We start from the raw sequence: 22729 nt of genomic DNA on the forward strand, positions 1-22729 counted from the left end.
CTCCTACCCCTTGCCCAATCTGAAATTCTCCTATTTTCTGTGTTTACTTGTTTATAATCTGTCTCTGCAAAACAAAAGTAAGCTCTCTACCTTGTACATTGCAAGCACAGGATATATTTAGGTAAATGAGTCTTCATAGCATGCTGATGAAGTAGACCTCTATTCCTTACACAGCTAGGAAGCAGCAGAGCGGGGATAAAAATACCAGACTGCTTGCAAAGACCATACTTTTAACAACCAAACTATACAGATCATAGGGCCTCTTTTTAAAACATGTATATACATATTTGAAAGTATCTTTAGGGGGCGCCTGGGTGGCTCAGTCATTAAGCGTCTGCCTTTGGCTCAGGTCATGATTCCGGGATCCTGGGATCGAGCCCCCCATCGGGCTCCCTGCTTGGCGGGAAGCCTGCTTCTCCCTCTCCCACTCCCCCTGCTTGTGTTCCTCTCTCGCTGTGTCTCTCTCTGTCAAATAAACAAATAAATGTTTAAAAAAAAGAAGGAGAAAATATGCTTTAAGATTTGTGCATGACAAACGGCTTTAACGTCCTATAAATATTTTTCAAGAGCCTACCTAGGCACCACAAATTCCAGGACCCACAGCTATGAATAAGACACAATTCCTAGTGTCCACAAGCTTACAATCCAGTCAGGGACACACACAAAGAAGCCAACCGCCGACAGAGGACTGGGTGCCTACACAGGACCTGCTGACAAAGATGGTTCACAGCCACTAATTTGAAAGGTCAGGTTAAGGGAGATAGTTAGTAAAAGTTTTCCAAAATATAATCTACAAAGTCCTGAAAGTCAACTAAAAGTAAATTTATGGATAAGTTCCATAGTCACTGAATGAGGGCAGGAGGCCCCAATATGAGGGACTTCTCGCTGGTCACCCTATAATTTCAAGCCACTAGACATACATATACCTTCAAAGTGACTAAAAACTGATTCAAAATTTTCCTCTAAGTTGGCTAAGACACCCAAAGAGATAAAATGGAAAAATGAGATCTTACTATAATTCTGTTGGTGGGGAAGCAGTAAGAATATAATCTATATACTTTTCTTTCCCTGAATTAAATAATTTGGCCATTTAATCCAGTAAATTAGGGTGCCATAATTATACTACTATGAGAGAGAAGCTTCCTTGACAACATATGGTGGCAAAACATAACTTTCTAAAATCTTAATCATTTGCAGAACTTCCTAGAAATCACCCTGCCTATATATTTGATTATCTTTTTATTAAACACTAATAGATGCTCCATGATAGAAAATAATATGCCAGAGAAAATATCCTCAAAGTTTATAATAGCCATCAAGTCAAATGCTACTTTATACACACTTCCTCTAAGCGTCCCACCAGTCCAGGGCTTCCACTGTGCAGTGAAGTGGTGGGACTCAGAAATGCTCACTTTCAACCTACCTAACATTGACACCATCTGTGTGGGGAAGAGAGACTATGCCAAGCTTAGTATCCCTAATCTAAAACCAGAGTTTTACCTTCCATATCACATGATCTCCAAAGTTATACGAGCTACAGTAAATGTCAAACCTTCTAAAGAAAATGAATTACTAGTTCCTGGAATCTGGCACCCATAGCTGACCTTCCTCTATGATTAGAAAAAAGTGACTCCACTGAATATCATGGCCAGTCAATGCCAACCACACAGGTCATCCATTAGGCTGAAATCCCCATACAGAGCTCCGACTGGATGCTTCTCAGACATCCCTTTATTTGTTCATCATTTTACATAATCTAGTCATTAAGAGCAGGTGGCTCTAGGGTCAAGTACCACTTTCTAGCTATTATGATGGATGAATTACTTTTATCAGCTTTTATCCTCTGTATAATTAATTATACTACCTAATCATAGAATTGTTGTGAGGTTTTGATAAGAAAACATGTGGAAAACTCCAAACACAGAGCATGGCCCACAGTGATTATTAGATAATATTGACCCTTGTGTTAATTACATATTGATTACCTTTGGCCAGTCACTGTCCTGGAAACTAGGGCTACAACGGCAAATAAGATGGTGCTTCCCTCCAGGAGCTCATGGTCTAACAGAAAGAGGACAGGTTAACCCACCATTATGTACTGTGTGTCAAGTTTCATAATGGGGCAGGGCAATATGAGAGTGTATAGAGGGAGTCCTAGCCTAGTCATGGGTAGTCAAGGAAAGTTATGTCAAGGAAATGCCTATTAATGGTGTGACCTAAAGGAAGAGAAACAGCTAGCTGGAGAAAAGGTGGAGAACGTGTCCCAGATAGAAGAGGAGTACATGTAGAAAGGTCTAGAAGGAGGGAGGGCAGGTACTCCAGGGTGTCTGGGGGTGATTCAGTGTGGCTGAGGTGCTTCAAGTCTCACTTCACACATCAAGGACAGCAAATGTGTCTCAGGTCTTCTCCACCCACCTATGGATCTGCACATGGACATGCTCATATAGCCTTGAAGACACGACACAAACCAAAGCCATCCAGTACCTGTGCTTGGCTATCGTTCACTACAAATCAACTCTGAAAACCAGGAGAGTAACTACAAATAGGAAGCGGCCACACTTATTTCACTTTTAGGAAGTCAAAATTCTCCTTAGGAAGTTCTCAATGAAGCTTTTCAAACCATCACCTCCAATGACTCCAAGTCAGTTCCTACAGCATAGATACTGCATACTAATAGTTGGTTTTAGCCTCAACCAGTTATGGAGTAGTAGAGTGGAAGCAGTCCTGTGATCAGGAGGAGGAGTAAGTATAGCTCTCTGCTGGGAATATGGGTGGACAATGGTCCAGGAACCCTAGGATTGAAGTTGGATTACTGGAAAAGGGGGCGGAAGCATGAGCCCTGGTAGAAGTGGGATGAGGATGTAGATCATGGGGTGCAGAAGCAGAAATCAGGGCACTAAGCAAGTCAGAAGCTCTGTATCCAGCAAGCTATTTTTAAAAAGATATCCTAAATGGTCATCAAGACAAATAGAGAAGTAAATCAAGGTAAACAAGGGAGCTGGAAAAGGTGAGGTCCAGAAGCTGTGGCTGAAATGAAAGAAGCCACAAAACCTCTGAGAAGAAAATGATTCTCTTATGTCTAAAAAAAAAAAAAAAAAAAAACCTAGGTTTTTTAAAAAAAATCTTATTATGGCCCTGTTTCTACCTTCACAAAACCAAAGCCCAAAGAACAAACTACTAATTTTGAATAATTTTCTATAAACATTAAAGCATACCTTAAATATTTTAAACACTTATTTTAACTCATTATTCTGGATTATTCATTAATAAAGCAGCTAAAGGAGGTCAGAGATAAAGCTAGGATTTTTCCTAGAGGCAAAAAAAAAAAAAAAAAGGTGGCTAGAAAGCTTACAGATGAGTTACATATAGTTTTAAAAAGATGTCCCAGGGCTTCCAGACAACCCTGACCTAAGTGCTTACTTTCCTTTTCAAAGAGGCCATGTCTTTGAGTTGAACAAGAGCTTAGGTGTAGACACAAGTGATATAAAGTCACTGCGCAGACTGGGTTGTTGACATAACAAGTTTCTGTGACATCTAAACGATCAGTACATCGACAGAGGAGATAATCCGGGGCAAACTATAATGGGAGCTGCTGGAGATCTCTTAGCATCATCACAAAATCCAGATAGGTTTTAAAAAAACCTTAAGTACTGAAGTGATATTTTTTTAAAAATTATAGAAATGGGACCACTAAAGCAGTTTATTTTAAGGATCTCATAATGGATGAAAACATTGACACCTTTTCAAAAGGATATATTATACACTTTCCACAATCCAATTAATTCCTACAAGGAAATCACTCTCCAGAAACCCATGTTATGCTCCAATTCTTAAGCAAGCCAGAATACTGTCCAAATGTTCAATTTGCATTCAAGGAATAATTATTAAGTGGCTAACTCTGACCAACCCCTCTGCAAAACATAAGATGTGTGAAATTTTAACTGAAAGCTGGGAAACATGCTTAAAATGGCAAGTGCTTCCTTGTGGGGCAAGGACGCCATGTATCACGATGTCAGTTAGGTAAAGGAGTGCCTCGGTGTACAAACCACAAAATCTCCAAGAAGAAAATGACTATCTTCTGTCTCAGGGAGAAAAATCCTAAAGTGAGTTCCAGCTAGTTTTTTTGTTTTTGTTTGTTTAATATCATTGTCCTGGTTTCTACCTTCACAAAAATCAAAGCTCAAATGTTTACTGAAAATGATTCAACTTAAATATTTTAAAGACTTGTTCTAATTCATAATTCTGTACGCCATATGTTTATGCCATTTCAAATAGGTCAGTTTCAACTTATGGACATGTTCATTGTCAAGAGAATGTCTTCTCATTTCTACCAATTTCTGCTAGATTTCTTTAGTTCTTTTATTATAAGCAGTAATTCTCTATGTCATGGGGAGAGGAGATCTGGGAGGCATTCATCTAAAGATAAAACTATTTGAAAAATAACTATTTTAAGTTTCCATTGTTAAACTTGCTATACTCATTACTTACAAGGGATTAATAATGGAAATGTAACTGAATTCTTATGCTAATCTCAGATCTGATGAAGAGAAAATATTTATAGTAACAAAAGTATTTGAGCCAAGAATATCAATTTTGAAACATATGAAGCAATTAAAATTAAGATGGTTTATATCAGAAAGACTATATATTTTTGTAGTTCATGTTTGAAAGTTATTTTTTCATGATGAAAAATCTGATGAAGATAGCATGCTGTGGATATGTATCAGCTTAGGAAGTTAGTCATCTTAACTTTCTTATTCATATTTGTATTTTGTAAACAGGGCATAATGTACCCTGATCAAAGAGTAATAGCACTGCTTTTTTTTATATTAAAAAGATATCTAGGGGCGCCTGGGTGGCTCAGTTGGTTAAGCGACTGCCTTCGGCTCAGGTCATGATCTCAAGGTCCTGGGATCGAGCCCCGCATCGGGCTCCCTGCTCAGCGGGAAGCCTGCTTCTCCCTCTCTCACTCCCCCTGCTTGTGTTCCCTCTCTCACTGTCTCTCTCTCTGTCAAATAAATAAATAAAATCTTAAAAAAAAAAAAGATATCTAATAAACATGGAATCGTATGTTCCTGTTTCGGTTTTAGTTTCTATGGGGAGTAAGGGAGGGAGAGATGGCAAGGGAGAGCAATGTTTACATGGGCTGGAAGTTGGAATGTTTTTAATTGGAAAAAAGTTCTATCAGTTAGAGAAAAAAATTTCATCACAGATTTATAAGGAATCATTTAAATAATTTCATTTAACCAAAATAAATTATTCAAATTAGAACAAAGTAATATCCAATCAAATTCTACATGTAGTTTTATCCACGATAAAAAATAATTTCTACTTATATTCTCAATGCTCAAGTGATAATATATGTTTTTCCATCTCCAACAAATTCCAGATTAGCACACCATGTAGAAAGAGAACATATCTACCAATGTTCACTATACTACAGATTTTGCAAGTTTGCAGCAATTATAGGATAATATCTTACAGATGATGGAAACCTTTGCCAAACCAACAATTCTACTAACGTGCTTATTTCACCAAATTCTTCAATCCAGACATAAAGTTAAAAATCCACAGGTAAGTAAACAATATCTCAGATCAACCAACGACAAGTCTATTTATGCTGACTTTACTTGAAATATTTATTCTTGGACCAGGAAAAGAACGCTGAACACTCTAACTTGACATTTATACTCTAAACTACTGAAAATTCATCATTCAAAATGGCTACCAGCTGGGAGCCATCTGCAGCCTGCTTCACAAAACAAAACAAAACAAAAAAAAAAGAAACAAAAAAACCCCACCAAAACCCCCCCCTCAAAAAACAAACCCAGCTCATTTGTGCTCTATTTTCCTTATATCAATAGAGAAATAAGGTCTATCCTCATGGAGAAGGCTGTTTAAAGTTACTTCATGTACTAATGGATTGTGAGTCAATTTGCTGCATTTCACCATGAAGGAGCTACGTGAGAAAAGAGCCAACTAGAAAACTCTGAAAAGTAGAGATGGGAAAGTAGTGAACTTCTCACACGAGGGGGTGTCTAAAAGCTGAGGATGTTTATTTTGCTGAGACATTAGAAGGCTCTGTTGTATTTCATTTTAAATCCAAGAAATGCATCTCACTGATCAGTTACTCGTCATCTCCAGAATCATTCCTCACATTTGTGTAATATTCATATACATTTTCCATGTATTCCACGCAATAATCTTGTAAATCAGATATGTGAAACCTATTTGCAGATGAAGAAATGAGGAATCAAAGAGGTTAAGCAGCAGATAGGTATGTAGCAAAGTCTGGCTAAAATCGAAGTCACGTGACTCTAGCAAGAGCAATTCCTGACAAAGTAAGTGGAAAGCACGATATACTTGCGGGGAGGTCATCTGAAAGCTCAACCCCCCCAGTGCTCACTAGCAGCAGAGCGGCTGTCCCTTAGCACTCTGATTCATTAATGACAGAGTAACCCCGAGATGGCCCCAGAATGGTTCAATCCAGAGGAGGACCACCACCCCATGTACATAGAGAGAGTGTCAGAAGCATTCTGGTTGTCACAGTGACGCAAGACAGGACCACAGCGGCACTCAGTGGCCAGGGTTACAGATGTTGAACTTCCAACAAAGGGCAAGACAAACCCACTCAAGACGGCCACAGAGACAGTCCTGGCTTTGCACAGTCCCAAGATGCACAGATTGTAGTTACCACAGCTTAGGTAAACAACACCAATTCCCCAACAAGACAAGTTTACGTTCCAGTTACCAAAGCACATTAATTGTGAGTAGTTGCATCAAATACACATGCCACCGCCAGCTCTTCAGTATACAAATCACTACATATATAACATGCATCTTGATCAGTGACGAGTTCAAAGTGTGTTGGGGATTACTCACTGCACATCTGTAATTACCTCATGCACGACAGCAAAGCAAGGACTTGTACTGACTTCTTGTCTCCCAGGGTCAAAAACAAGTGAGATTTTACAAAAATGGATAATCAAAACTGGAAACTGGCCAACCAAGATGAAAGTACAGCAAACAAACACACAGCGACACTGCTGGAAGTGAAACTTGAGTCAAACGTCAGGGGGAGAGGATCCATAGGGGACGACGGGAATGTTGACACTACCATTGCTGGAGGGGCTGTGATAGGCGGCCAGAAGAGACTGCGTGAAGACAAACTCAGGGACATAAATGATGAAAGTGGCTGTGACAAGGAGGAGCTGATGCCAGCAAAAAACTTCACGTTAAAGAAATTCTGGGAGATATTCCACAACCATGAAGGTACAAAGGATGACATGTTGGAATCTGATCTAGACTTATGGTCACGACAATTCACTGAGGCAGAGAAAAGATGCTCCCTCCATATCACAAACTATACAATAAAAAAAGCCACGGTTCCAACTATTCTTGACAAGTTTTTTTACAAAGAAATGAAACACATTAATTCTCAGTATTTGTAACACTTAAATACAGTGCATTAAATATTAGCTTTAATATCTTTTTCATTTTCCTACATATCTATCACTGACAGGGAACTCTTTACTGTTTTCATAAAAATTTTTAGAAGTTGCACAGCATTCAATTTTCCCACTGATTACTGAAAGTACTTTGAAGTTTCAGCTCGCAAAGGTCATTTTTATGGTCCCACACTGCTGGTGCAAAGTGAGGATCACCTTTTATGCCCATTGAGAATCACTGATAAGGGGTTTCAAACTGTTCCACACCATAGGCAGGCTTAACTAATTTATCTCAAAAAGTTCAGCGAACTCCTACATATCGACCAAAACCTAGTTCAGATGTGTCCCCCGCTGTGAAAACTCTCCCAACCCGCCCAGGCAGAAGTCACCCCTCCCCCCCCATTCTCACTATGTTGTGGCAACATTATAGTGCTTATTTCTTTGCTCATTTTACCAATCCCACCAAGAGGTGGCCTCCTGATGGCCAACCAACTGTATCTTGTTCATTTCTAAACATTTGAATCCAGCACTTAGGATCTAAGAGGCATCATTAAAGTAATTAACAGTGATGGAGTTAGACAAAGGGGACAGAAGAGGCAACGATCACCTAAGACTTTCCAATTACTCAGCACTTGGTGTATCTGAGTACAGGCACTCCATCTGCACAGTCTCCTTTAACTCATTCAAAAAATGGTATCCCTGTGGAATCTGCTTATCAGAATAAATGAACTGAGTGAATATTCCTTAAATGAAAGTAAATTCTAAATGACTGACAGAATTTACTTTCCCAAGGTATATGTGCATAATAATGGAGAAGCTCTTCAACTAAAATGCCAAGTACGGGCTTGGACAGTGGGATGCCTATGTTCTGTCACTTCCACTCTAGCCTACAGCTGGTACCTGCTAAGGGGCCCACACCTGCCCATTTTAAAAGATGAGCCAGATTTTTGTGTTAAATCTCCTGATTTCTAAATGTTACCTATTTCAATTATGTAAAAAAACACTGTGGGTGAAAGAAAGCATGGACCCCAACTTCCAACCTGTGCTCCAAACCAAGGAGTATTTTCATGGGGTATGGGTAGGTTGTATGTGATGACCTGTAGTGTTAGCGAAGAGCCAGTTTCTTGGTTCCCCTGGGACGTAAGTATCTATGATTCTTAAGGCTATTTCACTCTCCAATTATCACTTTATTATAATTCCTCAGAAAGACTAACCAGATCTCTATCATACCTGCTATCATAGGTAGCTATAAAAAGATTAAATTTGAACTATCAGATGTAACTGGTATATGACTTGAATATAATGGTTTAACAGTATATAACTTGTGAAAAAAATGTAACAGTATTGATATCTCTCACAAAATCAAGTTACCAAACCTTGATTGTAATTTTCTAGCCTCTGATTTTTCATAAGCCCATTATTCCAGTTACATGAATTCACATTACATGATTTTTTAGGCCACACATTTTACCACTCCGGTCACCCTGATCTTCTTTAAGCAAACAATCCCACTTAGCTCAGTAAGTTCCAGTGGCACTGGTGCTGGGAATGACAGATCAGCACAGCAGCAGATCTATTATGGCATCCCCGAGACATTAATAAGATACAATTCTGTGTAGGCTGTACTGGGTAAGTAGGCAAAGAAGTGAGTACTGGGCTCAAGAAAAGTTTACTTCAAAAAAAGAATAATGAAGATGTATGTATTGGTTACACTACTATAACAACTCCAAATGTCAGGGGATGAACACAACAAAAGCTTCTCTCTCCTGTTAAATGGACTGCCTAAGTTAGCAAAGGGCTTAGTTCTACACAGTCATGCAGGGACCCAAGCTTACGGAGGCCCTTCCATTTTATAGCTGCCCATCTGGAATTTCATGGCCTCCTGTCTCCCTTTGGGAGAAACATGCAAACATGGTCCCTGAATGACTCACTTAAGTGGACGTTATAAGTTGTCTACCCAGGGTCCAGGAATCAACTTGGGTATCCTAACAGAGTGATGCCACTCCCATTGCCAAGGGCTGGTTTCAGAGTAGGCATGTTAAAGCTCAATAACAACAACAACAACAAAAAAAACAAGCAACCTGATCCAAAAATGGACAGACTTGAATAGACTTTTCTCCAATGAAGACATACAAATAGATAATAAGCACATGAAAAGATGCTCAACATCACCAGTCATTAGGAAAGGTACAAATCAGAAGTATAATGAAATAGCACAGCCATTAGGATGGCTGCTATAAAAAGGAGCAGACAGTAAGTGCTGGCAAGGATGTGGATAAATCAGAACCCTTGCACACAGTGGGTAAGAATGTAAAATGGAACAGCTGCTGTGGAAAAGGGCAATGTGGAACACCACTGGCAGTCCCTTAAAAAATTAAAAATAGAATTAGCACACGATCTAGTAATTTCACTTCTGGTTATATCCCCAGAATAACTGAAATCAGGGTCACAAAGAGATATCTGTACATCCACATTTATAATAGCACTGTTCATGATAGTTAAAATGTGGAGGGGCGCCTGGGTGGCTCAGTTGGTTGGGCGACTGCCTTCGGCTCAGGTCATGATCCTGGGGTCCCAGGATCGAGTCCCACATTGGGCTCCCTGCTCAGCAGGGAGTCTGCTTCTCCCTCTGACCCTCCTCCCTCTCAGGCTCTCTGTCTCTCATTCTCTCTCGCAAATAAATAAAATCTTAAAAAAATTTTAAAAAAATGTGGAAACAACACAAGTGTCCATTGATGAATGAATATGGATAAGCAAAATGTGGTACATACATATAATGGAATAGCATGCCGCCTTAGAAAGGATGGAAATTCTAATATATACTACAACATGGGTGAACCTTGAGGCATTATGCTAAGTAAAATAAGCCAGTCACAAAAATATGAATACTGTATGATTCCATTTATATGAGAAAACTTACCTAAAGTCGTCAAAATCATAGAGACAAAAAGTAGAATGGTGACTGTTTTTAGGGGCTGCAGGGAGGGGCAATGAGGAGTTACTGTTTAATGGGTATAGAGTTTCAGTTTTATAAGATGGAAAAAGCTATGCAGATGGCTGATGGTGATGGTTAAACAATAATATGAACTTTTTTGTTACCACTGAACTGAACTCCTAAAAATGGTTAAGACAGTAAATTTTATGTTATGTGGATTTTACCACAATTAAAAAAAGAAAGAATAGGCAGGCATATAATCCAATTTGGGCCAAAGACAAAAAGAGAAGAGGTTTGTCTGATGGACATTTTTGACAATGAAGTTTTCTGGCTTTTTAAAGAGAATTTCTGAAAAGGTTTTCTCTCTCCCACTAGATGGGAAACAAAGACACATGGAGCCCTGCCTGCTGCTACAGGAGAGAATCAGCTTTAGGAGAAAGCCATCAGGGTGGAAGACAGAGCTGAGCAGGAGAATCTCTGAATCCTGGATGACCTCACAAAGCTTTTGGATCAAACTATGCCTGAAGCCACTCCCTGTGCACTCTTCAGTAATGAGAGCCAATACATGTTCACATCATTGAGGCCAGCCTTTTACTTGAAGCAGAAAGCATCCTACTGGATATGTCTTCCAAACCAGGTCCTCCTTCTGACTTCCATACTTTTCTCTGACATGTGTTCAAAACATTGTCCCTTCCCCTCTCCTACAGCTTCTTCCTCATCTCCCTCACTGCCCACACTACTATATCCAATCAGTTGCACAGACCTAGTGATTCTCTCTCCAAAACTATGCCCAGAACCTAAGACAACCTTCCATCCAGGTAATTACCACCGTGAGCATTTCTACCAATGGCTTCACAAGCGGTGAGAGCACTTCCAGTTTTCTCCCCTTCAACTCACAAGCTCTGATATTTCCCTCCTATAATTCAAGTCTGCCAGCGCTTATTCATTATCTCTTAAGTTGGGCACAAACTTCTTGGCCTAACATTAAGGTTGTCCATAACCAGGCCACAACCCACCTCTCTGGTTTTACTTTTCCTCAGTCCCCGTATCTTCATCACCACCACTAACCACTGCCCTGCCCACACCCGATCCCCATCTTTTTTTTTCTTTCTATAAGCAGTTCTGTTGTCCCACTGTCTCCAGCATTCAATTTCTACCTATTGTTCATCACGAAGCATAAAAGCAACTGCAAGATCCCCTCAATTTGATATAATCTTCCCCTCCTCAGAGCTGCTATACTGTCTTTCTTATGAGACTTATATTTCTATTTTAAATTGGCTCAATCCCCCTTCAAAGATAAACTATCTTTGAGGGCAAAGTCTGTTTTACTTACAGTGAACTTGCCAGGTCTTACAAGGCCTAATTACTGGTAAAGCCAACAACAGCTACCCTCTTGACAAGTCACAAAGAGGATGCCTGGGCATTTCATTTGCAAGAGAGCTGTAAGCTTCTAGAAGAATAATTTACTATCCTTTGAGGAAACCAAAGGTGGAATCACTTTCTTTTTTTTAGGATCATGTATCTAAATCAAGAGTCTCTGGCTCAAATGTCGATTGGAGCCAGGCAGGAAACAGTTAGGAATGAATGGGCACAGTGCATGCTTTTAATTGAAATACACATTACACAAAAGAAAAAATAGACAAAAATTATTCATTGCCCCAAACAAATACATCTTCTCTCATTTTCTTGGAATTCACTGTCCCCTCATTCACAGTTCCCCTTGACCTATAGATATGGGTACAAGAATTATTTTACTCCATCATGAGAAAACCAACAGTAAAACAGCAAGCATAAATGATAACTGACACCAGACATCCACATCAGGGAATAAGAGGGAGTGGGAGAGGGTGAGGCAAACAGGAGCACATCACTAGCTCCAACCAGCACATGTAGAAGCTGACCCAAAGCAGCCAGACTTTCAGATTTTTCAAAAAAAGCTACCAAACCAGACTGGGATGTAAAATCTCCTTAATTTTAAAATGTTGGCAGCTAAATAATTTATTTCAAAATCACTATTTAGATAAATACGAAATAGCCTCAACTAAACGTGTGTATACCAAATACAACCAGGAAGCCATTCACTTGTTTTCTGTTTACCTGAGATGGGTTACAAGAGAAATAACAGGAATGTGGTAATACTCAAAAAAGTGAGCAGATGGTGCTTCTACCAGAATCAGAAAATCCTGTGCCTCAGGCATTTTATAATGAGCTGGACTTTGATCTTAGGAAGAAGAAACAGACAGCTTTATAGGCCAGCACTTGACCCTGGGTCTAGGGCATTCGGTGGAGAGGCTCAGGGCTAAAGGCTGCTGGGAAACTGAGTCCAATTAAGCCTAACATAAAGTTATATGTGAATCCCCTTGCATATGCTAGAAATTCCAAAACCACTAAGTTTTCCTGAATTAATGTTAGGAAATTATCACTTCCAAGAGGATGCCAGAAAATTAAAGTATTACCCCACTGAATTTGGCACAGCATGATAGAAAATATCTACTGTACTATAAATGTATTTTTCTGCAAAAGTAATTTTAAATCTTCCTGAAATAGAAAAAAGTATGGAGCCTATAAAAAGTTATGAGTAATATTCGAAGTATTTATACATTTCAAAAATGAATTTAATTGATTATGAAAATTTCCAAAGAAGCTACTCAAGAGGCTTAAGTGCACTAATGATGTCACAAGGGAGACCTGGAAAGAAAAACATGCAGATGTACTAAGATTTCATTAATCTGCAAAACTACAGAATTAGATTTGGCAATATTTCAGATGTCTTCATGTGATTCTTAGAGTAAAATTTCGTAACAGTTTTTCCCTTGTGAATTTTTAGGTTCTTAACATTTAAGAAGAATCCAATTAAAAACCACTAAACTTTCTAAATGCTGGCTTCAAGAAATTAAGATTCTCTCAGTACATCCTCAATTTTCAACATCTATTCACAGCTGATAAAATGGGATAATTATTCTACATTATGAAATTTGAACCAATTGGTGAGGTGTATTTTACCACCATGCATTCATATAAAACAAGGTAAGTATGAGACACTGTGCTCACCAAAGGGCAACAATGATGGACCAAAACAGCTGTGGCCACTGCTGTCACAAGGCTGATGGTATAGTCAGGGAAACCAACAACCAAACAACCCTTACTTTAATTACCAAGCATAAGAAGTTTCACGAAAGAAACTTACAAACTGCAATGATATCACCTAACAGAGAGATGCCATGTATATATTAACCAGGGAAGGCTACCTTGAAGAAATGAGCCATAATATGAAGCACAGTTACATCAAAGGGGGTGATGCAAATCGTATCAGGAAGAGGGAGCAGGATTCATTCATTTCTAAATATTTACTGCATGCCAGATCCATGCCAGTCACTGCATTAAACATTAGGCATAAACAGTCAATAGAATTTAAACAGTTCTGATCACACTTACAATCTACTGGGGGAAATGAACAAATACAATAAAATAAATCTACTGGGAGAAATGAAGTAAAGGCAGGGGGAAGAAATCATTTTTTAAGTGGGGGAAGGGTTAAAAACGAACAGGATGCCCTGAGTCAGAACAATAAGAGGGGTCATACAATCCGAGGATGTTAAGTCAAGACCTGAAAGATGTCAAGAAAACATAAAGAACATAGCAAGCAGAGGCCCTGAAGCAGGAGGGAACTCGAAGTTAAAAGAACTGAAAGACGACCAGCAGGTAGGAGAAAAGGGCAACAGTGAGGTGGAGAGGGACATAAGGGCCAAGTCATATAAAGCCTGGAGAGCCATGGATAAGGGGGCTGGGTCTCCTTCTAACAGCACTAGGAAGGCCATAAAGGGCTTTAAGCCTTGTAGGAACATAACCTTATTTGTGTTTTACAGATCACATTGAAGGAGGCAGGCAGGAGTAGAGAGATGAGCTAGGAGAGCATTGCAATTGTCAAGCAAGAGATGATAGGAGCATGGAGAAGGGTCAGGATGGTAGAGATAAAGAAAAATGAAGCAAATCAACTTCTACTGAGAGTGGAACACCAAGACTCTTGATTGACTTGACTGGGGAGGAGTGATGGAAGGGGAGCTATCAAGTTATCCATCAGGTTTCTGATTGGCTGGTGCCATCACTGAGACTGGAAGTAAGAAAGAGACCAAATGAGACTAAGAACATAAAAGTTTCAGTTAAGCTACATTTTTAAAGTCTATGAGCCACTGAAGTGGATTTCCAGCCAAGTGGAACTATCAGGCTAAGGTGCTAAGAATCTAGTGTGCAGAAGGAAAAAAAATTTAATTTGAAATATAAAATTTGGAATTAAATGGTATCTGAGGCTCTCACCTATGAAGGAAATGAAGAAGAAACAAAGGTCCTTCCAATTTAGGTGTGAAACTAACCTTGAGAATTTACAAAGTAGAATGTAAGCGGGAGGCAGGGGGAATGGGGAATGGGTCTTGTTTCCTGGTCACAGAGTTTCACTTTGGGAAGGTGAAAAACTTCCGAACATGGATGGTGGTTGATGGTTGCAAAACAGTGTGAATATACTTAATGCCACTTAAAAATGGTTAAAATGAAGAATCTTATCTGTTGCTTTAATTAAAAAAAAAAAAAACTAAACCTTGAGAAATTCCAACATTTAGACACTGGGTAGAAGAGGAGATGCTGAAAATATCACAGAGGGAATGAACTTCCAGAATGGTGGTAGATGATGATGAAGTCATAGAAGACAAAGGAAAAACTCCACACTAATAATCCCCATAAAGGAGTTCCTCAAGGAAAAAAGAAAAGAACTGAAAGCTACTAAGAAATCAAGTCAGATGAAGACTTTAAAGTATTCCTTGGATTTTTTAAAACACCAGGATCATGGGTAACCCTGACACAACCATGTAAATGGAAGGGTGAGCAGAGGAGTTGGCGTGAGCTGAGAACTAGAATATGATCAGACAACTCCTTCAAGAAGTTTTGACTCTTAACAAGCAGCAGAAAAACAAGACAGTGGCTGGAGAGGAATGTGACGTCAAGGGAAGTATGACAGTTGCAAAAAGCCTACCCCAATGTCCACTTTCTCCCAATTAGAATTCTCAATTTTTAGCTGGGCACATGGACACCTAAAATAATTACTCTGACTTCCTTGAAGCTAGGTATGGCTAGGAAACTAAATTCTGCCTAGGAAAATGCTGGGAAATTCTAGGAAATCTCATGATTGAATGTCTTTTGTCCCTTCTTCCATCCTGCTGATTAGACTGTGGTGTTTGAAGTTCCAACTTGGATGATGAAGATAAGGGCCATAACCCAGGAGTGGGGAACTGTCTAGGTAGAAGTACCTTGGTTTACTAGGTCTCTGGGGAACACTGTCACCACACCAGACCTGCACTGTTCTTTTATGAGAAGTAATCTTCCACCTTATTTAAACAGCAATCATTTTGTTTTGCTTTGTTTCCACACAATTCTAATCTGAACTGATACAGGCAGTTTTTGTTTTCCTTTAGTATGGGAGACAGTAGAACACAATTGTGTGGAAATGGGAATGATCCAATTAGAGAGCCTGACTACAGCAGAGGAGGACAAACCCAAAGTGAGAAGCAGGAGAGACATGCAAACCCAGTGTGCTTAGAAAGATGAGACCAGGGAAGATGCAGGAGTTAAAAACCACATGGACTTGCAAAGTAGGACAAGGATTTTACTTTTTTATCCCAAAAGCACTGGGAAACTAGACATTTTTTAATAAGTAAGTAACGTGATCTAATGTGTATCTTTTCAAAGATGAGTGACAGTAGTTTGAAGAAAGGAAGGGAGTGAGGGCCAAGAGAGGTGGCAAGGAGACCAGTTAGGAAGTTGTTCTGACAATCCAGCTGAGAGATGGGAATGGTTTCAAATAGGTTAATGATTACAGTCTGACGGCAAAGTGAGCGAATGTGAAGAAGACAGTACTGGCAGCCCTTTGTATGTGGTTATGCATGACAGAACAGGGACAGCAAACGGTCAAGGATGACACTCAAGGTTATGGCCTGGACAACACTGTGAACGGTGGCGTCATTCACTGAAATATGGACTTGTGGAAACGATACACATTGGGTCAGCTCAATTTTTAACACTCTAATTTTTAGGTTCTTGAGAAAACCAAATGTAAATAAATACCCAGCAAGTAAAAGACTTGTCCTCAGCAGCTTATTCATAATAGTGGAAAACAGGAACTAGCCAGGTGTCCATAAACAAGGGAGCAGATTAACTGTGGTACACGATGTAATACAACTCATTAAAGAAAGGAATGAACTACTGATAATATGCAACAATATGGATGAAACCCAAAAACATTATGCTCAGAAAAAGAAGCCTTATACTATAAAGTACATACTGTATGTTTCCATTTATATTAATATTCTAGAACAAACAAAACTAATCTTTGGTGAAAAAACTCAGAAAAGTGGTTTCACAGTAAGTGGGGGTGGGCTTGGGACAGGGGTAGGAGGAAACTGTTTCAAGTCATGGTAATGGTCTCTATCTTCATAAGAGTTTGGGTTAACGGATATATACATTTGTCAAAACACATTCAATACTACATTTACTTTATCTAAATTTAACAATGACAAAACACTACAAATATTGAATGCTGATTGTTGGTATGCATGGTGAAGAGCTAAAGTGTGCTGATGTAAGCCTGCTAGTCTGAAATGCAGCAAAAAGATGGATTGATGAATAAATAGGATAGATAGATCCATATGTGATAAAGCAAATATAAAGAAGTAACTGTAAAATTTAATTAGTGGGTATATGGTATTCCCTGCATAATTCTTACAACTTTTTTGTATTTTTATAATAAAATGTTAGAAAAGCTTTAAGTAACTAATCTGCATTTTTTAAAGTGTTAACTAAAACTTAACAATGATAGATTCAAGAACACATCTTCCTCCCTTTCCTTTACATCTTCACTTTTATTGTGAATCCATGAATGTTTACTACTGTGAGATTGGTAACCAATTAATCACAAAGAAATCTAGCATTTTAATGTCATTTGACATCATTATTAAGAGTCCAAAATATGTACTTTGCAGAAAAAGTTAAATAGAAATATTTTAACACATTTTAAGCAATGAAACCATGATAATTCAGGAAAAGAAAAAACTGGGGAAAGTTTCAGCTAATATAGGGAAAATAATGGTCATTCTGAATTATGTAACATTTTAAGGGATACTGTTTTCTTATTTTCATACTTTGGTAGCTCTTTAGGACCCATTTAATAAGAGAATAACTATCGCTGGCATACCAAATGTCACACTGATATTCATTATTGTATTTTTAAATGTTTCCTAGGAATACTGTTTATATCCTTAATTTCCACTATCAAACACAAATTTTTTACTTAAAGAAAACCCCTAGGTCTTTCTTAGCAAAAATTAGCAACTAAAATTATTTAAAATTATTACACTTAGTTGAATTTTTATAAAAATTTATCCTCAAAAAATAAGGTCGAATTGTCCTCTTTTTTTTCCCCCCTGCAAAGAAGCTTACTGAGGGTGATTCAACCAAGGGGGTATTTCAGGAACCTGAGTCCTAAGGAGCTAGGCAGAACTCATGGGAGGGCTGAGGGGAGCTGAGGGCATGCAGGAACAAGGAAGTAATAACTTCTGGAGGACAGAGGGAACTACCTGGTCCGGTCTGAAACTGCACAGAAGGGCTGAGTTAAAAACAAGGTGGTTGCCGAGACTGTGGGGCTGGGATTGGATGGTATGAGAGCCTGGCTGGTTTCTAGAGGCAAGAGAAGCTCCAGATTGGGGTTTGTAGATGGGCATCCGCCAAGGTCTTCCAGAGGACAGTGACCATGATGATTGAAGGAGGTCATAAAGAGCAGGTAGAGATAGAAGAGCACAGCATCCACTGTGTGGCTGAACTGCACCCACAGGTCCACTAAGTGCTGCTTATGAGCCTTGTGTTCCTACTGGCCCTTGTTGATGTAGGGCATCCATTTAACTCTGCCTCGTTGTTACCAGGCACCCTCCCCACCAGCTCCACTGGCTCCTCAGGCCAGGCAGTAGGTAGGAGTGAGACCCAGGCCCTTACTTCCCTTCTGGGTTGCAGTGGGGCGGCATTTTTTTGGGCTGGTACAATGTAAAAGCAATGTGGTAGCTGGGTGATCATCAGGTACAGCATGGAGGTGATGAAAATGGTCCCCAGTAGGCTGACCTGCACCGTCAGAGACAGACACAGGGCAAAGGAGACACTGATGTGGGAGGTGCCACTAGCCAGGAATAAGTCATTCATCATGAGCAGAAAGACGGTGTAGTGCAGCAGAAGTGCTGTCTTGAATGGGGCATGACTCTCACTTTCTGCTGGCAGAAAGAAGCTGAAGGCATTGATGACAACCCCAGAAAGCCACTTGACCCCAGAAAGCTCATCACATTCAGGCTGGACCACCTGCTGAGATGAAAGAGCTGAAGGTGAGAACGCAGTTCTGTTCATCAAAGGGGAAACAGAAGACGTCCAGATTACATATGTTCGTACTGGCTTATATCTGATGCAACCTTCACAGGTGACATAAGCCATGTGACTTGCAGGTGCCTGATCCACATCCATGACCTCCTCACTGAAGATAGTTGGAAGCCACAGGTTCTTAGTTGCCATGCTGAGCTTCCTGATGCTCCCATATTCCTCTGGATTCCACCTGATGAGTGGATCATAGCAGATCATAAGTTAGCCCCAGGAATGATGTCATCAGTTGAAGCTGAGCATCACCATTTCCAGGATGCCAGACGGGGTGATGGAGATGTGGACATGAGTGGGGATACTGTAGTTGATGTCTGGATGGAAACTTTTCTGCTAAACACTGCTTAGAAGGTAAGAGGATTACCCCCATGCTGGTCAAAGCCTGAGTGACTGGTAGTAAAACTGTCTCCTCTTCCTTGAAGCAGCCAGTGGAAAATGAGGCAGAGGAGGAATCCTTCTCCACGCAGCCAACGTCTTTCCATCTTCCTCTCGCTCTTCTCTGGACACTTAGTGATAATGTTGATCTTGCAGACCCACAGGCCACATCTTGAGCCCTAGCTCAAACTGTCCTTTTAATTAAAACTTATAAACTGGGCGCCTGGGTGGCTCAGTCGTTAAGCGTCTGCCTTCGGCTCAGGTCATGATCCTGGGGTCCTGGGATCGAGTCCCACATCGGGCTCCCTGCTCAGCAGGAAGCCTGCTTCTCCCTCTCCCACTCCCCCTGCTTGTGTTCCTGCTCTAGCTATCTCTCTCTCTGTCAAATAAATAAATAAAATCTTTAAAAAAAAAAACAAACTTATAAACTGATTTTTCAAAACTACCAATTAAAAAGCTCAATATCAACTCACATTCATTTATTTATTCAGCTGATACTTACAGAGTTTATGAAGTGGCAAGTACAACTGTAGATACTACATAAGAAAAGTTTTCATTTAGTAACACAAATATTTTAATTATATATTCATCTGCCTGGGACATTTTATTGCTCATTTTCAGCAGATGAAGTCTTTAACATATAGTCTGGTGAATATTCTAAGGTATGTAGCTTTCCTTATGTACCTGCTATCAGCTTGGACTTTAACTGTACTAAACTTTTTTAAATCCTTTTAAACTTAAAAAAAAAAAAAAAAAGGAATACTAATCTCTCAGGTAAACATCTAGACACTGTCTTCTTAAGAGCCCCACTGTTAAAGTAAAGGAAAAGGAAATAACTAAATGAGCCTAAGGCTGATCCTAAGTCCTCAGGGTTTGTTTGTTTGTTTTTCAATTTAAATTTTAATTTCAGTAAATATACAGTGTTATATTAGTTTCAGGTGTACAATATAATAATTCAACAATTCCATACATACATCACCCAGTGCTCATCAAAACAAATGCATTCCTTAATCCCCATCACCTAGTTCACCCATCCCCCCACCCACCTCCCCTCTGGTAACCATCAGTTTGTTCTCTATAGTTAAGAGTCTGTTTCTTGGTTTGTCTTTTTTTTTTTCTTTGCTCATTTGTTTTGTTTCTTAAATTCCACATGTGGGTGAAATCATGGTATTTGTCTTTCTCTGAATGACTTATTTCACTTAGCATTATACTCTCTAGCTCCATTCACATCCTTGCAATTGGCAAGATTTCATTCTTTTTTATGGCTGAATAATATTCCTGTGTGTATGTGTGTGTGTGTGTGTGTGTGTGTCTACTACATCTTCGTTATCCATTCAACTATCAATGGACCAGCCTACTTCCATAATTAAGCTATTGTAAATAATGCTGCTATAAGTACAGTGGTGCGTGTATCCCCTTGAATACTAAGTCCTCAGTTTTTAAATTCTTCACTAGCCTGATCAGGAAAAATACTGAACTAGGTACACCCACAAGTTTTAAAGCGGGAAATCTTGTTTTTTAAGTTTCTTGGTTTTGGTTTGCACACTGTTACTGACTTAAAGCAAAATGCTTTCCATAAATGTGGTAAACAAACACCAAACTCCATGTCATCAATAAAACCCAGTTTTCCCAAATAAAAGAATATCGACTTACTCCAACCATTTAAAATGATGCAATCCTTGGAATGTGTGTTTGTTAAAAGGACAGAGGAAGTAGTGTAAAGCTCAAATGTGACTAGTGGGATCAGACTGTTGTGCTCAAGAAAAATTTTGAGTTTTTCAACCAGGGTCAAACACAAAGGTGAGATTCAGAACACTGTAAATTAACCTGGAAAAATAATTGAGTGGAAAGTGTAGGTTTTAAACTTCATTGATATTTCCCTTTCTTTTATAAGGTCATTCAGTGAGGATCAAAGCTTGCATAAGAAAAATTCACAAAAGAAAAGGCAAGGAAAATTCTTCAAAAATGCTTTATGTATAAATTGGTATACCTGACCCAAGGCAATAATGCACTGACCAAAATCAGAACATCTAAAGATGATGGAAAACTTCCATTTTTTTCACACTAAAATGATTCAGGGAATCTTTCAAAACAAGTTTTACTTCCAGTCTGCACCCCATGCATTTTGTTAAAAAGTGGAAGACCATAAAATATTCAATTCTGTGTTTACTGCCAAATTTTTTATTTATTATGTTCACACACAAAAAAAGTAATTTATAGTAAGCCAAGATGAAACAAACATTTATTGAGCACCTGGTAGACATCAGCACTTCATAAACACAAATGTACATGATCTCCACTTCCTCCATACAACCTTATAAAGCAGGCATGATCCCCATTTGACACTTGAAAAGCAAGTTTGGAGAGATTAAAGATCTTGCTTAGGATTGCACAGCTGAGTCAGGAGTGGCCTTCAGCCCTGGCTCTGCAATTAACTAGCTATATGTTCTTATGAGTGCAAGTCACCTCTCTGACACTCCATTCCCTCATATGCAAACTAGAAAGACTCACCTGAACATTTTAATTACATTAAAAGGTGCTTTTGATCTTTTAGAGACTGATGAGGGATGGTCAGACTTCTGATTTTCCCCTCCACCTCTACCCTTTATCCAATTTCACTGTTCCTCACCCATTCCACAAGAAGGAAGGGAAAGGAGCTGCCCTCCCCCTGCCTGAAAAAAGAGTACTTAAAAGTTTTGTTTTAGATATTTGATAACACATCTGATTTTTAAAAGAGAAAAATCTTAAACAGAGAAGTTAAAACTACTTCCTAAAATCAGAGTATTAGAGACTTTCCCTTTATGCTATATTTTTTCATAATTACAATGAACAAATGAGAACTGACTTCATAAAATTCCCTCAAACACCTGACATCTCTGCTAAAAAAAAAAAATAATAATTAGTGTGGTCTCAAGTTTGGTAAAGAAGCATCACAATGTGCTATGGTGAGCGCTGTGAATTGTGTAAGACTGTTGAATCACAGACCTGTACCTTTGAAACAAATAATACATTATATGTTAAAAAAAAAAAAGGAAAGAAAGAAGAAGATAGCAGGAAGGGAAAAACGAAGGGGAGGAAATCGAAGGGGGAGACAAACCATAAGAGACTACGGACTCTGAGAAACAAACTGAGGGTTCTAGACGGGAGGGGGGTGGAGGGATGGGTTAGCCTGGTGATGGGTATTAAGGAGGGCACGTATTGCACGGAGCACTGGGTGTTATACGCAAACAATGAATCATGGAAATCTACATCAAAAACTAATGATGTAATGTATGGTGATTAACATAACATAATAAAAAATATATAAAATAAAAATAAAGGGGCGCCTGGGTGGCTCAGTTGGTTAAGCGACTGCCTTCGGCTCAGGTCATGATCCCAGGGTCCTGGGATCGAGTCCCACATCGGGCTCCCGGCTCAGCAGGAAGCCTGCTTCTCCCTCTCCCACTCCCCCTGCTTGTGTTCCTGCTCTCGCTGTCTCTGTCTCTGTCAAATAAATAAATAAAATCTTTAAAAAAAA

At 39.2% G+C, this 22729-nt stretch overlaps 1 protein-coding gene and 1 pseudogene across 1 annotated transcript in view; both read right to left on the bottom strand.

The window, feature by feature from the left end:
• BICC1 (BicC family RNA binding protein 1) overlaps window positions 1-22729 on the bottom strand; it is a 246719-nt gene that overhangs the window by 104813 nt on the left and 119177 nt on the right. The window lies entirely within an intron of this gene.
• On the bottom strand, window positions 17763-19424 carry LOC115941671 (5-hydroxytryptamine receptor 3E pseudogene; annotated as a pseudogene).

This window comes from Leptonychotes weddellii, chromosome 6 (genome assembly GCF_054177405.1).
Source record: "Leptonychotes weddellii isolate Sample4059 chromosome 6, ASM5417740v2, whole genome shotgun sequence".
Classification (NCBI taxonomy): domain Eukaryota; kingdom Metazoa; phylum Chordata; class Mammalia; order Carnivora; family Phocidae; genus Leptonychotes; species Leptonychotes weddellii.